This window comes from Myodes glareolus, chromosome 27 (assembly GCF_982192425.1).
Source record: "Myodes glareolus chromosome 27, mMyoGla1.1, whole genome shotgun sequence".
Classification (NCBI taxonomy): domain Eukaryota; kingdom Metazoa; phylum Chordata; class Mammalia; order Rodentia; family Cricetidae; genus Myodes; species Myodes glareolus.
This window is the reverse complement of record NC_142052.1, coordinates 22,684,978-22,706,429: the sequence shown is the minus strand read 5'-3', so window position 1 is coordinate 22,706,429 and position 21,452 is coordinate 22,684,978. Positions and strand designations below refer to the sequence as shown.

The 21,452-nt window shown below is 38.4% G+C and overlaps 1 protein-coding gene across 1 annotated transcript in view; it reads left to right on the top strand.

The window, feature by feature from the left end:
- LOC125401771 (uncharacterized) overlaps positions 1 to 21,452 on the top strand; it is a 54,097-nt gene that overhangs the window by 7,400 nt on the left and 25,245 nt on the right. The gene's annotated exons all lie outside the window — the stretch shown is intronic.

The following is a 21,452-nucleotide window of genomic DNA, read 5'->3' as shown; positions in this document are numbered from 1 at the left end:
TTTGCCATGGAATATCTTGTTTTCTCCATTGATGGTGATTGAAAGCTTTGGTGAGTCTGGTGTCTGTGGTCTCTTAGTGTCTTCAGCACATCTGTCCAGGGCCTTCTTGATTTCATGGTTTCCATGGAGAATTTGGGTGTTATTCTGATAGGTCTGCCTTCATATTATACTTGACCATTATCTTTTGCAGCTCTTAATATTCGTTCTTCATTCTCTATGTTTTGTATTTTGATCATTATATGTTGGGGGGATTTTTTTTTGGTCCAGTCTATTTGGTGTTCTCTAAGCTTCTTGTACCTTCATAAGGTTATTCTTCTTTGGGTTGGGAAAATTTTTTCTATGTTTTTTGTTTTGTTGAATATAGTTTCTGTGCCTTTGAGTTGGTGTTCTTCTCTTCCTTCTATCCCTATTATTCTTAGGTTTTAATATTTTTCATGGTGTCACAGATTTCCAGGATGTTTTGTGTATAGAATTTGTTGAATTTATTGTTTTCTTTGACCACTGATTTGATTTCCTCTATAGTATCTTCAGCACCTGAGATCCTCTCTTCCATCTCTTGTATTCTGTTGGTTACACTTCCTGCTGTAGTTCCCATTTGTTTACCCAGATTTTCCATATACAGAATTTTCTTCATTTGTTTCCTTTATTGCCTCTATTTCGGTCTTCAAGTCTTGAGCTCTTTGTTTCATCTGTTTGATTGTTTTTTCTTGGTTTCTTTGAGAGACTTATTAATGTCTTCCAATTTTTTGCTTGTCTTTTCCTTGATTTCTTTAAGGGAATTTTTATTTCCTTCATCATCCTCCTATAGTTACATTGGGGACTCCATAATTCTCACAAAGTTACATTGAAAATTATTTTTTCTTTTTTGCTTCTCCTGCATTAGAATGATCAAGTCTTCCTGTTGTGTGACCACTGGGTTCTGTTGTTACCATGTTGCTTTCCATGTTGTTGGATGAATTCTTGCATTGGTGCCTACCCATCTCATCCTTCAATTGGTGACTGCAGCCTCTTGGTTCAATCCTTCAAGTGGTTATTTGTGTCTTTGAGACCTATTCTTGGCCATCTCTGTGTTTCAGAGAGCCATGCCACTGAGGTCTGTTTTTGCACTCTCTTGGCCTACTCTTTTGGTCTGCATTTCTGGATCACTCTCTTGGTCCAGTCTTTGCAGTCACAGCTTGTGCTTCAGAGTCCCTGTTTTGGTCTACCTTGTGAAGCTGCATCTTGTGTTTTAATGTTCCTCTGAAGTTGCAAGGGACTGGGAGGTTTTGGTGATGGAGTGAGACTTGTAGCTTTCAGGGTCTGATGGATGGTGTGGGGGTGTTTGAGCAGCACACCTAGAGGAACCTTGCCTGTTGGCTGGCTAGACAAATGAAGCAGGTGGTGTTTGGGCCCAGGATTTTGTCCCAGTATGGAGGTCCTAGAGAGGTTGTCCTGCTGGGTGGGTCATCACTCACCTTTTAGTCCTTTTTGTGTAATAGCAGGCTGTGCTTCAGAGTTCTACATAGATTGAGGGTGCATGGATAGGAGGGCTTGGGGCAGAGTGGGACTTGTATTTTTCAAGGTTCAATGGATAGGATGGGGATGGTGGAGCAGCCTACATTCAGGAAACTCACAGGCTAGCTGGCTCGGGAATCTGAGGGGAGGTCCTGGGGTTTTCTGGTATTGAGGGCCTAGAGAGTGCGGTGTCCTGCTGCATAGTCCCCTCTGTGTAGTAGCAGGCTGTGTTTCAGAGTTCCATTGAGGTTGTGGCAGGGGTTTGTAGGTGTGTAATTGGAGATTTGGGGCAGAGTGGGACTTGTAGAAATCAGGGTCCAATGGATCATGAGTATATTTCTTAAACTTCAGATTTTAAGTTTCTTCATTTATTGCTTGTTTGTTTGTTTTTCAGTTTCTCAAAATGGGTTTTTTTGTACCTTTGAAGTCTTTTTGTTTTCTGTGTTTGTTTGTTTTGTTTTTCTTTTTGGTTATTCAAGACAGGGTTTCAGGTAGTTTTAGAGTGTGGCCTGGAACTAGCTCTTGTAGACCAGGTTGGCCTCAAGCTCACAGAGATCCACCTGTCTCTGCCTCCCAAGTATTGGAATTAAAGGTGTACATCACTCTTCTTTGGTAAACACGTATTCAGTGGGTTTTTCAAGACAGGGTTTCTCTGTGTTTATCTGATTCTGCTGGTACACAAGCCATACAGCAGGTTATTCTCAAAGTCACAGAGATCTGCCTGTCTCTTCCTCCCAGGTGCAGGAGTTTAAAGCATGCACCACCACTTCCTGGCCAAACTTGCATTTCTTTATATTCTTTTTTGTGTGAAAATATGGTAATATTTTATTGTGTGATTCCATACAATAGAAACTGCCTTTACACTTGCATAACCACGCAAAAGAAATGGGCCCAATGTTGAACTAGCTATTCTAAGTAATTCATTCTGAATTAAAGGCGGATGGTTTTAACTGACTGAGTTTTCAGATGTAATTTTGCCTGAATTAGAATTAGTGTGTTCTCTTAAACTTCTGCATGAAACACAAAATCTAGGGAGAGTTGATGCACTGGTACTAGATTTGAAGAAAGTTTACAAACTTCCCATTCATTTCATGTCTTTCCTGTCACTATCTCATTCTATCACCATGGTGAATTCCTCTCAGCTTTCAAATCATTTCCAAAGGAAATTTCAGGTAAAACTATGTGTCTTCTATGGAAAAGGACATATGAACATTCCCAATTGCCCTGACTCCATTCTGTTTTTTTTTGAAATGTGTTTCTTTTTTTTGGCATAATAGACAAAAATACTAATACAAGTTTAAAAACCAAAATACTGACCTCTTTGTATCAAGAACTATGATCAATTTACCAGGTCCCTTCAGGGACTATTATTTATACTTCTCTTGCTACTTTTTCTCCTAGACTGAAATCAGGTACAACTATTTGATCATGTAATTTGGGTCCTTTTGAACTGTTCCTTACCTATTCCTTTTAATTATAAATTAGAGGAAGTTTGCTGTGGGACAATGGTCATGGACTTTTTAAAGACTTGTCAATTGTATTGTTTTAACAAAATGCTCATTGGCCAGTAGCCTTTCAGGAAGTATATGCTGGATGATTAAGCAGGAAGTATAGGCAGGGCTGACCAGAGCAGGAGAATTCTGGGAAGGGGAAAGGTTCAGCCTGCAGTTATTACCCACAGGCAGAGGACATAAATGAGATTGCCTTGCTGATAGAAGGTACCAAGCCATGTGGCTGACACAGACAAGAATTATGGGTGATTGTAGGATGTAAGGGTTAATAGGAAGCATCGGCTAATAGGCAGACCAGTTTATAATCAGTACAGACCTCTGTTTGTTTTGGGGGACTGAATGACTACTGAAGCAGGTGAAACAGAAACTTCTGTTAACAAATGTTGTCAACATGGATCACTAAATCAAATTTAAACCAGAGAGAGTTTGGAAATTAATTTGAGACACAAAAGAACAGAGTTAAGCGTGGTTTCTTGGTATCAGCATTTTCTTAGCTGGGCTCTGATAGAGGCAAGTGTTGCTCATTTAAGAGAAGCTTCCTGAGTCAGTTTTAGCTGTAAAAACCTTGCAGCCCTTTTAAGAAGCACCACACCAAACACTTAAATGATGTCTATGTACAGTCACCATCATGCTTCTTGGTGGTGGTAAGGACCTTGAAACTCCATAGAATTGTGGCAATAAACATGGCTCCTGCCAGTACCTCAACCATGAGGCTAGACTCCCAGAAAGCTAAGGAATCAGGTGGATCCAGCTGTCAAAGCCAAGTCTTTATCCATAGCCATATTGCTTAGCATATTATAGGGGTAAAGAGAAGTTTCAATTATCTACACTTTTATTCTATCATTTCATTAGGTGCCTTTTTTTAGGTGAATGTTTCTGCTCTACCAAAACTCAAATACACAGCAGCCACCTCATAAACAATTGACCCGGAAGCTTAATAAAACTTAAGAATGCTTGCGCCGTCCCTTAGGCTTATTACTAACTCACTTTTAGACTGAATATTGACATTCATCAAAACAATCATGCTACCCTTTAAAGCTTATTTTATTCTTTTTTCTCTCATTCAATGATATGAATGCATATTTAAAATGCATATTTAAGCTGGAATTAGAGGTGTATGGCTGTAATCACTGTACACAGGAGTGTGGGTGGGGCAAATCTCAGTGTTTTTGAGGGTTTGAGGCCAGCTTGTTCCCCATAATAAATTCCTGACATCCATGTTTATGTAGACATATCCTGTCTCAAAAAAGTCCCAGAAGGAAGCTTACTTCAAATTATGGAACTTTTCCTAATAAAATTTAGCTGGACTTAGACTGAATTCAACCATCCTTTTTTATCATTACTCACATAGAGAGAGCTGTCTTAACAATGAAAATAAGAAGGAATATACAAATTCCAATTCCCATTCTGTCCACTGGATCCTTTGACAACCATCCAGACTTTATCTTTCAAGTGATAAGAGACAGAAGGAAACTGGGACACCTTCACCTTCAGCATTGTAATGACATGTGTGAAACCCAGAGAGTTGTCTCATGAGTACTGGTCCTCTTAGTACCCAAGTTTAATTTCCTAGCAAACACATCAGATTGGTCAGAACTCCCTGTAATTGTAGGTTCTGAAGATCTGGTGCATTCTTCTGGCCTTAGGGCACCAGATTGACAAATGTTGAAGAAAAAGGTATGTCGGTGACTCTATGTTTTAAATAGGTTTTCTTCATGTTTACATATTCTTAATAATATTAAAAATATATAAATATTAATAAATACCCATAACATAGTTTTAATAATGTTTTCTATCAAAGGCAGATCAGAATCATGTTGCTCAGTAACAAGTAGATCTTTACTGCAAGTGGGTGAATTAGCTTCAGACATGGATGATCTTCATATTTGTGTGTTCAAATGAATGTGTTTCAGTCCTGAAACCATAACACACAATGAACAGAAATGGACCCAGCAGATTCTATTCACATATTTGTCCAAACTTATTAGTACATACTTAACAATGAAGGAATTGGAAGAGAAATACTTGGAAAGGGATAGAGAGAGGACACAAGAGGGTAAAGAGATGTAATATATTTTAATTTCAATGTGTAAAAATAAAATTTTTAATAAAATGTGGCTTAAGAGAGAGCTTAGAAATTAAGAGCAATGGTTGTTTTTGAAGATGTCAGAGGTTATGTTGCTAGAACACCTTGTAACTCAGGTTCAAGGGATCTGATTCCCTCTTCTGCCTCTGCAGGTCTTGACACAGACACATTTGAGCAAACATCCACACGTATAAAATGAAGCTTAAAGAATGAAATCCGGTAGAGTAAGTTTCACATCCTTGAAACAGATAGTAGTAGTCAGGGCTAGTTAAAATGAACTATTTTTGGTACTTCTTAGAAGTCTCTCTCATCTTCCTTTGAACCACCATTTTCAGTGTCAAAAGAAGCCTTATTCTGAAGTTAGAAGAGCTCAGAATAGCTGTTCATTTAAGACAATCTTTTATAAAGTGGACAGGACTTTCCCATATTTTTGTATTTGTGGTCTATTTCCTACATATGTTGATATATCTTTTAAATGTATCTTTTAGATCTTGCTTGATTAGAACAATAGTTTTGCTCTGTTAATCTCCATCTGCCTACTTGGTTAGACATGCCTTCTCCTTTCTCCCTCCCCTTTTTGTTGTTTTATTTTTCAAGACTAGGTTTCTCTATAGTTTTGTAGCCTGACTTGGATCTAGCTCTTGTAGATGAGGCTGGCCTTGAACTCACAGAAGTCTGTCTGCCTCTGATTCCCAAGAGTTCAGATTAAAGGTGTGTGCTACCACCACCTGACTTCTCCTGTCTCTTTTTAAGTTGTTCACAGTATAACCTTGGTCCTGAACTCAAAAGAAACTTCAAGATGATAGCATATGGGGAATGCAAAATATGTCCCAGGCTGGCTCCTCTTTTTAGCATTAACCACTACTAGATGCCTGCTGTTGTTACAGCAATTTATGTTAATTAAATGTTTAAGTTTGTGGATTGATTTATGCCTGGAAAGGCATATTAATTCTAGAACATCAGTCTTGTAGAAAAATGTTTCTGAGACAAAAATTCTTTTTTTGGATCAGGTAGCCTTGATCCCACTCCATTGCTCCTCAGGGTATTGACCTTGCTCTCCTGGTGATTAAACCACCTAAATTTTTAGATTGAAGATCTTAGTCACCACTGAGTTGTGAAATTTCAAACTTGAGTCATGGAGCCAACTGTTCATTTTAGTAACAGAAAAAGGATTTGTGTGGAGCATGGTTTTGGCTTTCAGACCTTAATAGTATACACAAGCTGTGTATACTATAGGGGAAACACTGTAGGCAAACAGCTGTGAAGTCACCATTATGAAATAAGATATAATTGTAGATGGATAAGTAATTTTGTAATCTCTCAGTATGTATTGATCCATGTCATGTAGTGAAGGCAGGCCAGATTTGAGTGTACAATGTGGGAATGTTAATTGAATGAATGAATATTGAAATTCCAACAAGAAGCTCTCATATCCAGATGTGTTCCATCTTGCTTGTCATGGTTATGTCCATTAGCTCTAGCTGTGTATGTCAGGTGATAGTTCCTGGCAGCTAACATTGCATTTAAGGACAGGGTGGAATAATATCTCATTAATGCCATTCCCTCTGCCAGAGAATGGTTTTGTGGTTTTCAAAGTCAGTCTACCTATGTGGTTTTTTCAGCTACATCTTTTTTTAAAACAGACTATGGGTTTCAATTTTTAACTTAGAATTTCTTTAAATGCATCACTGCTCTAATCTCTTATTTCCTCCTATTCCCCTTTTGTCCAGGTCATTAAGGATTTCTTTCCATTTTTACCCAGTCTGTTGTTTACTTATTTATGTTTAGATCAATATCTTCAGTAACTTAGCCTGGCCACACACAATGCCATTGAGAATTCCATTGCACACCTAATCCTACTTCTGCTTTCAAGTGCTAAAAAGTCCTGCAACTACTTCATGGTTGGGCCTTAAGTGGTTAGTTAGAAGGAAAAATAGAGTGTTAAATGGGGCCCTCCTACTTCTCTGGTTTATCATGCAAACTTAACATGAAGATGGGTTGTGTACAAATTGAGTTCAATGACCAACTTAAAGCATGCTCATTCCCAGTACAGAAAGGGATGGACAAGAAAAAGCATGAAAACTTACTAAAGTAGTCTACTTTAGAAATACGTTGTGAGGTGATACATTGTAGATGATTGATAGATTGAAGGGTGATCCTGATTAGTATTAATAAAATCCCAGAATCAGATATTGAGGTAAAGCTGACAGAACAGAGAAGCAACACAACAGCCACATTCACTTCTTGCCCCTCCAAATCCCCACGGACATGGGAAATATATCTGAGATCATCTTTTGGGCAGTAAGTGATTTTAGCCTCTCAGCAATCTCCCCAACTCAAGGCTGAGTGCCTTAAATCCAATTAGAGATTGACAAATGAGACAGATTTCTGCTGGGCACATTGTTCCCCACCAATAATCCCCACACATTGAATATGGGTACAGGAGGATTTTGCCTTTTAGGTCCAGTTAGTGTACATAGCAAGAACCTGTCTCAAAAGAAAACATTAAACAAACATCATTCGTGCTGATTTTGGTGGTTCATACTTTAGATTCCAGAACATAGCAAGTTGATGCAGGAGTATCACCAGTAGGTTCAAACCAGGCTAAGGTATCTTGTGAGACCCTGGTCAACAAAAATTCCCCTCCCCACATGTTTCAAACTGTTGTTCTTTTTCCTGTTTCTTAAACCTAACAAAGTTCTACCCATTTGTTTGGGAATGCTGAAACCCATACCTAAAATGAAAATGGAGAACTAATTAGCACTTATTGTAGATTCTAACTTCATAATTCTCAAGGGGAGAAATACTGTATAAACACTTTTCACTCTTTTAAATAACTGAGCCTGTTAAAATAATCTTAAAATGTTTATATTAAACATACAATGATTTACTAGCTAGGGACTTGTGAAATTATGAGTAAAATCTATCTCAGAAAAAAATTCAGATTTTTAATTCAACACATCCAATACAAAATGTCAGTGGGTTTTCCCTTGCTGTGGTTTAAGCTTTAATGTTGGTATATTCCTTTCAAGCATCTATTTACTTAATTTTAAATTTTAATAGACTTAAGTAAATGACAGCAAGATAAAATTTAAAGATAAATAGATTTCTATTAACAAGCACCTTCAACTTGATCAAAACAAATGATGTATAATTATGGCATTAATAAAAAATTGGGAACTAGAAGTTTAAAAATTTAATTGACTAAAAATCACAATATATTAGTCAGGATTCTCTAGAGTAACAGAACTTAAGGACTGAATATCACTCTCCATCTATATATCTGTCTGTCTGTTGTCTGTCTGTCTATGTGTGGGTGCATATGGGGATTTATTGGAACAACTTAAAGGCTGCACTCCAACAATTGCTGTCAGTGACTGGAAAGTGCAAGATCTCGTAGTTACTCAGTCCCACCAGACTGGGTGTCTCAGCTGTTTAGTGTATGTGCTGGAATCCCTGAGAATTGGACTTCAATGACAATGAGTACATGTGCTGACAAGGTGAGGGAAAGCAGAGAGAGAAATAACAGCCCACATTCCTTCCAGCAGAAGATGTGACCCAGACTAATCATGTGCCTTCCAGCCTCAAGTTTTAGATTACTGGCAGGAGTCATCCATCCTCAGTTTCTGAATCAAAGGCATGTTTTCTTGCCTTAAAGTCCTGATCACAATTGTGTTCTCCATTTTTGAATTATAGTTCATTCCAGATATAGCAAAGTTAACAACCAAAAACAGCTTTCATAATCAACCACTTGTCAACTTGGCATACGATCATATCAACTTATTAATTTTCAAATGAAAATCAATAACCAGGTTGTAATTATGCCTAGGCATAACATAAGTATACCAAATACAATTACAAATGCATAATCTATTTAGAATAGTGGCAATGTCCATTAGAGCACATTTTTTCTATTATTTCAAAATTATTTCTAATAACCACAGATATACTCATAATTGATATTGCAAAATTTGTTTAGAAAATTAAAAGAACATAGAAATAACTGTACAAATGCATTATCAACAAAATATAACAGAAGCACTCATGTCAGTTAAAAGCCTCCTTTCTGCAATGGTCATGTGGCTTAGATGGTATGTAGAACTGCCATCTCTATTACATATTCTGTATTTCTTTCACCCTCTGCAAGCACTTCACATGGTCTTGGACCTTTTCCTAGAGAAGTGACTTATCCCTTCATTCCTGATGTATATGTGATCTTTGTCATACTTATTGTATTAGATTGTTGTCATTTCCCATTAATTTTAATCACAAGGTACAATGTCAAATCAAGACACCCCAAAGGATTTGCTGCATTCCAGACATAATCCTTCTTACTTCCATCGTGCAGAGTCAAGTCAATTCCCCCAAAGTAATCTGGATATATCACTCTACCAAAAAGTTGTTATTTCTTTCTTAGTTAGTTGGTTTGGGAGTATTAGAAGCCAAAATGACCAGAGGGAAGTCTGCATTGAAAGTTCAATACAATATTTGCTGTGTCTCCTGACAGGAGTCCCTCCATTTTGGTAACAACACTTCTAGGCCAGGCCAGCAGAACTTAGTGTGGCAGAAACTGGAAGCAAAAATGTTTCTAGATGGTCGCTGGTGGCAACAGTGAGTGGAAATATTCCATTTTCAGCCCTTGATTCCTGGACTCATCAATCCTTCCTATAGGAAAAACAATACCATATATCGCATGCAGATCAGTGCTTATAGTGCTTTCTGTAGAAACTTGCCCCAGTCCTCACAATGCTGAAACCTAATTGGTGCTGTAACTGTTTCTTAAAAAGAACAAAGTTCATTCACTCTTTCTCTGAGGTCAGTTCCTTCAGGATGCTGGAGAATGCCAGGCCATTCTCTATTATACTTTCTTTCACCCTCTGCTAGCACATCACATGGTCTTTGGTCTTTTCCTAGAGAAGTAACCCATACCTGATGGATATGTAACCTTTTTCATCCTTCCTGGATAAGATGTTGTAGTTTCCCATTAACTTTAGTCATAAGGCACAGTACCAGAAAGAGATGTCCTAAAGGATCTCCTGCACTCCAGACATAATCCTTACCTCAATTGTGCAGAGGTAACTCATTTTCCCCATGGTAATTTGGATATATTAACATGCCTAAGGTTGTTTTTCCCTTTTTTGTCTGTATACTTAAGTGCATATGAAGCACATATTATCAGAGAGAAGTCTGCTTTTAAAGTTCAATAGAATATTTGCTGTGTCTCTTGAAAGGAGCCCTTCCTCTTCCGTACCAAAACTTTCAGGCCATCAGAACTTTGGTGGCAGATATAGGAAGCATAAACTTTCCTAGAGGGACCCTAGGAGTAATAGTGAGTGGAAATATTTCCTTTTCAGCCCTAAATTCCTAGACCAATGGATCCTGGCTACAGGAGAAACCATACCATATATTGTGTGCTGATTCAGAGCATATAGGGCTTTCTGGTGAAACTTGCTCCAGCTCTCAAGATGCTGAAACCTAATTGGTGCTGTAACTCTTTTTTTTCAAATGAACAAAGTTCTTTCAACCTTTCTATCAGTCCAACTTCTTCAGGATGCTGGAGAACATGTTAATAGCATAGAATTTCATGATTGTAGAACCAGTCTCAGGCTTCTCTGGCTTGGGAACAGAGATCCCTGATCAGAAGCAATACTGTAGGGAATATATTGTTCATGAATAAGACATTCTGTAAATACATTGATCAGGATTTTATAGAAGCATTACTTGTAGGAAAGGCAAATCCATAACCAGAATAAGAATCCACTCCTTTAAGTACTAAAACTTGGTGCTGAGGGATAATTGCCTTCTACCCTGTAAAGATTTGTTGCTTATATTGCTTTAATAGAAGGCTGATTGGCCAGTAACCAGGCAGGAAGTTTACGTGGGGCAAGCAGAACAGGGGAGTTCTGGAAGAGGAATGGTTGAATCTGCAATCTCACCCCAGAGTAAAATGAAGTAAGATGATAAAGCCTCACTGATGGAAGGTACAAAGCCACGTGGGTAACACAGCAATATTTATGGGTTAATTAATGATGTAAGAGTTAATAAGAAGCCTGAGCTAATAAGCCAACCAGTTTATAATTAATGTAAGCCTCTGTGTGCTTCTTTGCGACTGAACAGCTATGGGGACAGGTGGAAAAGTAGCCTAAGTCAACAACTTGTCCTTTCCATGGAGGAAGTTGTCCAGTGTAGTCAACCTCCCAGTAGGTTGATGGCTGTTTACTGCAGCAATGGTGTCATATCTGGGGCTCAATGTTGGTCTCTATTGTTTGGTCATCTGACAATCAGTGGCAGCTTTAGTTAGGTCAGCCATTATGAATGCAAGTCCATGTTGTTGAGCTTATGCCTAACCCCTGTCTTTGTCACTGTGAAGACTATATTACACCAATTTTCCAGTGCTTCATTTCTTGTTATTCGGTTTTCTTCTTTCTCTGTTTCTTTCTATCAGTATCCAGTGCTGTTAGGTGTAACATGAGGGCTGGCTTGTTGGGGTTTCTGTCCCACCCCACAGATGGCAAGTTCCAAAGAAAATCACACATAGTCTACATTAGGTTATAAACTGATTGGCCCATTAGGTCAGGTTACTTATTAGGTCTTATAACTTATGTTACCTCATCTTTTCTATGTTAGCCACACAGCTCAGTACCTTTCTCAGTGTGGCAGCTCACATGTTGCCTCTTTGGTGGTCTGGGCAGGAATGGTTGAGGGAGCTTCCTCCTCCCTAGCCTTCTCCTATTGGCATTGCCCCATCTCTACTTCCTATCTGATTGACCCGCCTATACTTCCTGCCTGGCCAATCAGCGTTTTATTAAACAGAATTTTTTAAATTCTTTATTAAATGTTTATTAATTAAACATTATTAAATGTTTTATTGACAGAATACAGACAATTCTCTCACACCAGTTAGGTGACTTTATCTTGAAGTTTTCTGGTTTTGCATTCTCTATCTTGTGTGTCTGTGAGAATTAAGGTATTGGTTCAGTTATCTTTTAGATCAAGCATTAACATTGACAATCAACTTTTCACAGTGTCATGTGCTGGATTTTCAAATAAGACCTTGTGGTTCAATGCTGGAGACATTTCTTTCCACCAAATAAGACCTTATTTGGTTCAATGGTGGAGATATTTCTTTCCACCATTTTATAATTTTTATATGGTCCTGCATGATTGAGGTAAAATGTCCCTAAGTGTCTTTGCTTTTACATTGTGATCATGTTTAGAAATGGATTCACTGATGGAGCATGCTTAAAAAGAGGAAGAATATTATGTGAGCATGTCCAGACTTTCTATGTAAAATCTCCATCCTTCCTTTGTTTAGAAAAAAGACTGCTTCTGAAAAAAAAAAAAAACCCAACTCATATGCTTTCTATGCTTCCTGCAGGGAAGAAAATTTTCTCATTTCTTTTTTTTCCTGTTGAGGTGGCTATTCTTGGTAGTCAAACAGACTACTTCTGGGATTATCGACTACACAAAGAATTGATTATACATTAGAGGGATTTTATTTAATGAAAGGTTTTCAATAGGTAAACCCTTCATTCATGTGGATCATCTGAGGTGATAAGCTCCACATTTTTTTTGTTTTGTTGTGACAGGGTTTCACTGTAGCTTTGGAGCCTGCTTTGGAACTAGCTCTTGTAGAGTTGGTTGGCCTTGAACTCAAAGAGATCTGCCTGCCTCTTTACCCAACTACTGGGATTAAAGGCGTGCACCATCATCACCCAGCAATCTCCACTTTTAGCTGCTTGGTGGCAGTGCACACCTTTAACTCAAGAGGCTGAGGCAGTGGGGTTTTTTTGAGTTTGAGACCAGTCTGGCCTACAGAATGAGTTTCAGGTCTACACAGATAAGTCCTATCTTGAAAACACCAAACTAAACAAACCAAACCAAACAAAACCAGATAAAACAAACAAACAATAATCCAAACAAATACTATGATCCACCTTTATCTTAGTTCTCACCTTCTGGTATCAACTGACTTATAGAAAAGATATTGAAGAAAGAAGCACTCTTTTTGCTCTGGTATCAAACATCAAGCTCTGACTTCCAAGTTCATTCCATTATTAGCATTAGAACTGACGTCTTTGGAATTTTGATGTGTATTGAAAACCAGGTGAGACACTGAGCCTTGTGGACTAAAGAACTACAGGATTCTTCACAGGATTATAGACAAAAGGCTGTGCAAAAAATCTACTGGATTCTTCCAATTTCCATTGGTAGACAACTATTTTTAAGATGACCTGGACCACAGCTTGTGAGACTTTGTATAAGACCAATTTCTACTAAAATGGTGAGATTCATTCTACCTCTCTTGTTCATGTAGTAATGCAGCTGTATATTTTACTCACTAGCCCGTGGAGGAATGTGCTGGCTAACAGCAGTGCTCATAAAGACATTCTTCCTGGCTCCATTATTCTCTATGTATTCAAATTTCAATGAACCCTACTCTCTTTAATTTTTTTCATTTGCCTGGAATTTGCTCTGAATTTCGGGAATAAAACCTGTAAAGCCATGGAGCCATCACTTATCCCACTAATGGGGGAAAGATCTTGTTTAAGATCTGGTTCCTGCATTTTTCTCATGCTTGTCTGAAATCCCTGTGACAACCAGGTAAAATGTACTTTCTGTTCATCTGACCTCAGCATGAAATCACACAACAAGCATGTCCTTTTGTGATCTACAAATTCTCTTTAGTTGTTAATATTCTGGGCTGCCTTCTACCTGTGGGACAGGAAATCACTGCACCACCTAGCACAGTTGTGTCCTATGGAGTGCAGGATTGTGGCAGTGTGTGCTATTGGGGACTCGGGCAACTGCTATTGAAATGCCTAGCTTGGCAGATCTAGAAAAGACTTTTGATGGGAGCAGAAAGGAATGGCCAGGAACCACTGACCTGTCTCTTTAAGCAAACTATAGCCCTTTGGGAAAGTTTGTCCCACTCAGGCCTCACTAGCCAATCAGGCCCTACAGTTGACCTGCCAGTCAGAAGTGGTGCAGTGCTCTTCCTCAGACCATCCTCCATGTTAGGCTTTCCAGAGGAGCTGGCACCAGTGGTTTCTTGGGCTGTTTCAGGGAGATTATGAACTGAGAACTTTGGCGAGCTGGGGAACCATAACATGGTGAGCGAGGGAATGCTGTCTCCAGATGGGGAGGAGCAGAGGGTGAGGTGTGGGAGACACTAAGGTGCATTCTCCCTGGATCTGGGTGGGAAACTGCCGCCAGTTTTCCTTTGTTGTGAAGTACCATGCGGTACTTGCTAATTCATGGACTTCTGGGCAAGCCTCTAAATAACTCTGCTCTGTGGGCTTAATTTGCTTAGAGAGTTGGAAGCAGGGAGCTGTGTGTACAAACGTCTTTCAAATCAATTTCTGCAGGCATTATACATTCATGGAAAACAGTTGGCAAACTTGGCCTCTGCCTAGTTTCTCTAGTATTTCCCTGACATTCAGTATTTTTCATTTAACCTTTACATATAGTTATCATTAATTTTAAATTTGTGGAGGTCATCAATGGCTTTTCATGTGTTGGGTAGCACTCCACTACCGATGCTTAATATATAGTCTAAGAAAGTAGCTTTAGCTAAGGGAGGACTGCATCTAAAACATTCAAAACCTAAGTATATGTCAGCCAGGGCTGTTAAAGATTAGAATGCTCATGTACACATTTTTCAACCAGAATGTTCAAATATTTGGCTTCAAACCATTACAAAGAAGCCATTTAAACCAGTCACTTGGCCTTCCCCATATCAAAAAACAGGCCTCTAACAAGCTGCTCAAGGAATCATTACAGGGTCACAACCAACCTTAAGGCCTGGTGTGCCTTAAAGTTCCCCTTTCTGTTGGAGAAAAGCATAGTTCTGTCAGCTGGGCAAAATGGTATCAGGTGACAAATATTTGAAAAGCAAAATACTGTTTTGGTAAGGACTGACCTGGTCAATTAAGGCTTTTCATTTAGAACCCCAGGCAGGGAGAAAGAATATTCTTGAGAGCATTCCCTAAACGCCCAATGTATTGATAATAAAACACAGCTCCTTCTCTAAAACCAGGAATATGTTTGGAAGAGCTGGTAATGGTCTAGGGAGAAGTCCTCTGTGGAGAGGTTTCTTCAGGTCCTGAGAAACCAACTCTTCCCAGCATATGGAGCTATGATTTTCAGTCCCAAAGCCAACTCTTCACATAGTAAAGTTCTTGAGATATCCTGTGTTCCTCTAGTGTAGAATTATTTGACTAGCCTCCTCCTAAATTTTTCCCATTGTATAATAGTTCCTACTGACTTCATAAAATTCTTCCATTTCTTTCCATTTACCCCCTGGAAGTATACAAGATACAGGATGCTTTTCTTCTTTCTTTTTTTATTTTTTGTTTTTTGAAACAGAGTTTCTCTGTAGGACTGACCTGACCATCCTAGACTGCCCTGACTATTCTAGAACTCTCTCTGTAGACCAGTCTTGCTTTAAAGTCACAGAGATTACTTGGTTCTACCTCCTGAGTCTTGAGATTAAAGGCCTGTGGACCATTGCCTGGGAAGATGCTACTTTTCTTAAGAAGCTTACAAAGCATAGGACATATCTTCTCCAAGACTACCTTAACCTAGCTTTTATCCTTTTTACATTTTACTTGTCCTGTCTTTCTCATTCCCTGTGACCTTCACCTCAGAACCCTGTCAGTGAAGAATGTCCTGCTGTTTCAGGTCATCCTTGTACTTAAGAAATTATTCTGAGAATAACTTTGCCATGTAACTCTCCTGTCTGCCTAAATGTCTAGCCTGGCAAGTTGTCTGTTTTTATTTTAATTGTTCAAGGTGTAACCTGGAGCCTGAACCTAAAGGACACTTAAGGATAATAGCATATGTGAAAATCAAAATCTATCTTAGCTCTCTCCTCTTTGAGCATTAGCCAGAGATGGATGCATGCCATCATTAAACAGAATTTTCTTTATTAATTTCCTTAGTGAATGAAGTGGTTTCTCAATGGAAAGGCATATCAGTTCTAGAACAGCTGCGTTCCCATCTTGTTAGAAAAATTGTTTCTGAGACAACTTCTGTTATGTTGACTTAGTTGGCCTTGGTCTGTTCCTGTCCAGGGTAATGACCTTGTTGTCCTCTATATTATACTTTCAAAATTCTTAAATGACAAGACTGTACCACCTCATAGCTTTAAAATTATGCATTTGAGTCATGTAGTTGACTATCCAATGGAGTCACAGCAAAAGGATTTGCATATGGAGCATTCCTTCTGTCTTCAGACTACAATAGGAGGAATATTATTGTGTACACTGCAGAAGACACAGCATGGGCAATCAGGTGTTGGTGCCACCATTATGAAAAAGGGCCCAACTGTGGTGATTTCCCAGTATGATTTATTTTGGTTAATGCCAGGTTAATATATACAGACCAGATGGTGAGTGTTGAACACTTTGGGAAGGTTATCGTGAGGCAATGAGCATTGAATTTGCAATTAGGAAACAATCCTATGAAGATATGAATGATCTCGCTTGACACAGTTTGTCAACTCAGAGGTTTGGGAAACAGGCCACTGATTGTAACTCTACCTGTCATGTTATACATCTCAGCATAGGAGCAACCTCAATCTATCTCCCATTAATGATGTCCTCTCTCTTAGGGAAGGACCAACTCTTTTTCAAAGTCAATATAGCAAAGTTTTATTTAATCTTAAAAGTGTAATATTTTTTATCACTTTAGAAATCATTTATTAGAATCATTTTCAAATATTTAAGTGTATTGCTGCTCTTATCTCTGTTTGTTTCTGTTCTCCAATGTTTCTAAATCAATAATAGTTTTATTTCATTTCTCTCATGATATTGACTCTTGATTTCTGTATAGAGAAATGTCTCCTATAGTTTAGCCTTGCCTCATGCTACATAACTGAGAATCATTTTGAATACCTAATCCTGACTCTGCTGCCCAGTGCTGGGAAAACAGTCCTGCAACTTCTTCCAGGTTTGGCCTTGACTAGCAATGAGAAAGAAAAATAGAACAGTTAATGAGTGTCTGCTGATCTTTCTGGCTTTTATTGGGGACTAAGAAGAAGATGGACTTGTGCAAGGATTTAGCTCATTGACCAACTTTGAAGCTGTGGAGACACAGTGCAGAAAGGGAGAGGATGGATGGAGGGTGAGAGCTTTCCTCCTTCAACAGTAGTTGAGTTTACCTATGTGGAATCAGCAGTCCATTGTAGATGCGGTGTGATTATCCTGATTGACCATTGTTGGCCATGCACAGACCATGGCAATCAAGAATCTGGAGAAGTTACAAGCCTTATCTTTAAACCTAATTGCTATATTTATAGTAGCTCATTCAAAATAGAAGATCTGGGTAAAATGTTTTTGTCCTGCTGAACAGAACTGTTACTTTTCTGGATTAAGATGTTCATCTTTAGGGAAAAGATTTAGGACATCTGTAATGTACTCTAATACAAATCCCTAGTCTCTGGAGCACATGGCCAAAAAGTCTGTTTCAACTTTTCAAAATGATTTTTGAGATTAAACTTGCATGCTACTCACATTCTCTTTGCTCCCTCCATGCCCTAACATGACCCCAATAGTTTTTTAATTCCTGCTCTGTTTTTCTTTAACAACAGTTACACATTAACAGTAGTTACATTATGAATGTGGCCTGTGTTTGTCTGCGGGATTTCCCATCTCTGAGGCAATGGGATGGCTGCACTGGAAAGGGAGTGTGCAATGGAATGTGCACACATAGGTCCCTGTGCTTTAGATGAGGGACAGGATGTGCTCTAGGAGATTGGAATAATGTGTACTAAATACAAAGTGAACTAGGGAACTGTCTGCTGGGCTGGGAGGGCTGAACTCAAAGGCCTGTGCTGTCTGAGTCATTTAATCTCTAGTCATCCTGTAGGGGAGCTGCTAATATCCTGAGGCCCAGTTTGGTGACCCTAGCCAATTAGGGATTCTGTGAAGGGTTAGCAATCAGGAGTACTAGTGGAAGGTTAGTGGGTTCTTTCCATGTTTCCATGTTTCTATTCTGCCTCTGTTGTAGGAAGACAGAAAGCTATACCATGTTGAGTGGAAGGTGGTCAGAGCACATCTGTTGAACTTTCATTCTGCTGTGACTTGAATGGACCATGAAACATGTGGTTCATGTTGTCAGGGCCCCTTGTTCTCAGAGCCTCCTTTTGTAGAGATTTACAGGGTAAAGGGAGACTCTGGAGCCCTTGAAATGAAGAATATGATGCAGGTTGTGTCACTCTCCAGAGTATACACATGTGCACTGCTTTTGTTGTGCAGTGGGAAGTGAGATTAGAAAACTGAATGTCTAGATTCCAGAAGTTTTGGATATCTAATTCTAATTTTAGGTTCATGTTATAAATGTTTTAAATATTTTGGTAACGGTAGGAAAATGATTATATTAAACTTTTTATAGCAATACATGTTTAGAAGGCTTTTAACGTGATGTTGCTGCTAGCCACAATGATGTAATACAGTGAAGCTTAGTTCCAGAAGACAAAAGGAATTTCGGATGTGCTGAGACTTCTCAGGTGCGCATTGTGTTTGACAGGTAGATAGGGCACAATCCACATCTCCTGCCATATTCCATGTAGCAGGAAGTCATTTTAAATCATTTTATGCTTGCTTCGGGATTGGTCATCAGTGGGGCTGCATTTGCCAGAAACCAGAAGAGAACATGATGGGCAGGAGAGCCACTGAAAGAAATCTCCTCCATTTGAATGACAGCATCTATATCATCAGATTTCTTTTTTTTTTTGAAGACATCAGTAACTTGGCGAGAAATAACAGTTTAAGGATCACTTCGAAAAAACTTTGTGAAAGTTGTGAAGATTGTGTTTATTTAATTTCTGTTCACTTATTATCAAAGGCAGCTGGGTAACATTGGTCAAGTTCACATTTTTCCTTACCTAAGTTTTCTTTGGTCTTTTGATTTAAACTTGACAATATTTTACTGCTTTCGTTTTTGTTTCTCTCCAGCCGTATTATTCTTTTACAACTTTTGTACACATTCTTGATTGATGTGCATTTGTGGAAAGTAAAGTGTCATATCATATGAATCTGTTTTTCTGTAATGTATGACTGTAATTTAACCATATTATTAATTTTCTTTAAAATGGTAGACCTTCACAAATTTTATTCAGAAAGTCTCTTATGCGATCAGTTTCTTAAGTTTTGTTTTTTGGTATAGTTATTGTGGAGAGACTCAAATTTTTTATCTTAGATGCCTGCCTCTTTTCTGTCATATCTGTGCATTCCAGTTGTTGCTATCTTCATATTTGAGTCTTTGCTACTAAAGTGTTGGTATGAACAATACATAATCCCCTTGAGCGTTCCTTGTGTTTCCACTGTGGATGTAGCTTTGTATTCAGCTTTCCAGTTGTAAAGTGTTGGACAAAGTTATTGTATTCCATATATTTAATTGTGGAAATTTACCAGACACAAAATCTTAATTTTGATGCATCATCTTCATAAGGATCATTTCTTTCCTTCTTTATTTATTTATGATTTGTTTTTCTTGTTTTTATCAATCTTAGGTAGATTTGAGTTATTGGATAAAAGGTTTTATGTGTCTTGGCAAGTGGCTCAGCACATATTCTTTTTGTGAGTAACCTGAGTTCAGATAGTACACTCAAGTTGGGTGGTTAATAAATCTCTACTATTTCCAATCCAGCAGATCTGACAACCTCCTTTTCTGTCACCTGTATACTTATGCAAGACATTCTCTGTCATACACAAACATACACAAGAAATAGCAGTAACCTTGTTTTCAAAAGTGCTTGTGACTTAAAGTCAGAGCAAAGGAAGTTGCTTTACATGTACCCTGATTCTTCAAAAGTCTGTTCTTTTGAAATTTCTATTAAAAAGTTTTCATTTCCTCACTGTGATGCAGACAAGATTCAATCACCAACAATAGGCAACAAAATGTTATCTAAGTGATCCTAAGACACATTATTTTTTTATCACAAGAGAATGAAATGTTTAAGTAATCAAAACTATTTTCTACAAAGTAAAAACATCAGAAGACTTCAAGTGAAGTGTCTGAATTTTTTAGAACAGCGCTACTCACCGAACCCATTTTCTATCATTGGTAAAGGAGAGAACTGGAGTGTATAGGATGCCAGTGATTTCTTGGAGTTTGATTTTGATGAGTATCTTGTAGTTCTTATTTAATGGACCATAATATATATTTGTAGATCTGTATTTGTGTCATGTTCTATAATGGTGCCATCTATATTTTTGATTTTTTTTCAACCGTAAACTTTTTACACCGTTCATTTTCTTGAAAATTATTGACCTTCACCAATTTGTTTTCAGAATATTTCTTATGTTATTTGATCCTTAATTGTTCATTTATAATAGTTTCTGGGATAAACAGTTTTAGTTTTCTCTTATTGATCTTAGATGCTTGCCCCTTTCCATTTCCTGGCATGTCTGTGCTTTCTAGTTGTTGCTATCTTCATGTTTGAGTATTTGCTGCTTAACTCATTGACAAGATTAAGACATTGTCTTTGGTTCTCTAAAACCTTCTCATATATTATTGTATCTGTGTGCTTATTAGCCTCAGCTGTCAACATGACAAAGCCAAGGTTCATCTGAGGGCACATCAACTAGGCATGTGCTTAGATCAGAATGTCTGATCTCTGTCTGAAAGACATTGTGTTGATTGACGATTGATGTTGGAAGATCTTTCACTGAGTTGGCAATATCTCTAAGCAAGTGGGCCTGGGCTGATTAAGAGAGCTAGCTGAGCATAAGACAGTCACAGAACAAAAGAGAAAATCAGGCAACAATGGTTCTGCATGTTTGCCTTCAGTGATTAACTTGAGTTTTGATCCTAAGCTCCCACACTGGTGCACTCTGGCTTAGGCATAACAACCAAATAAACCCATTCATTTCCAGAGTTCCTTTCAGTTAGGTAATTCAATCACAGCAACAGAGATGAAAGTAGGAAAAAAAATGGTACCTCAAAAGTGATTTTATTGCTGCAATGAACTTGGAAATATGGACTTCGGAAGAATTTTGAAGATATTGATACTTTAGATGGCAAAAATCCAAAAGTCACGAAATGCTCTACACAGAGCATAACTGACTGTTCTTGTAGGACCTGAAAGCCTGGAATGTTGACAGTGCTGGCAGGCAGTGGAGGTCAAGGTCATAGGATTTTAGTGGACAAAATGCCCTACAGTGAAATAAGGAATTGATTTGGCTTATCCGTCCTGAGAGATCTGTGTCTCAGGGTTTTCAGGTTAAGTCAGTGGCTACTGGGGCACAGTGTGACTTCCAGTTCCTGACAGATTGCTGGACTCACTCAGGCAGAGGCATTCAGGCTAATTTGTGTTTCTCTTTATAAACCCTTAGTAGCCATGGAAGCTCAGAAGC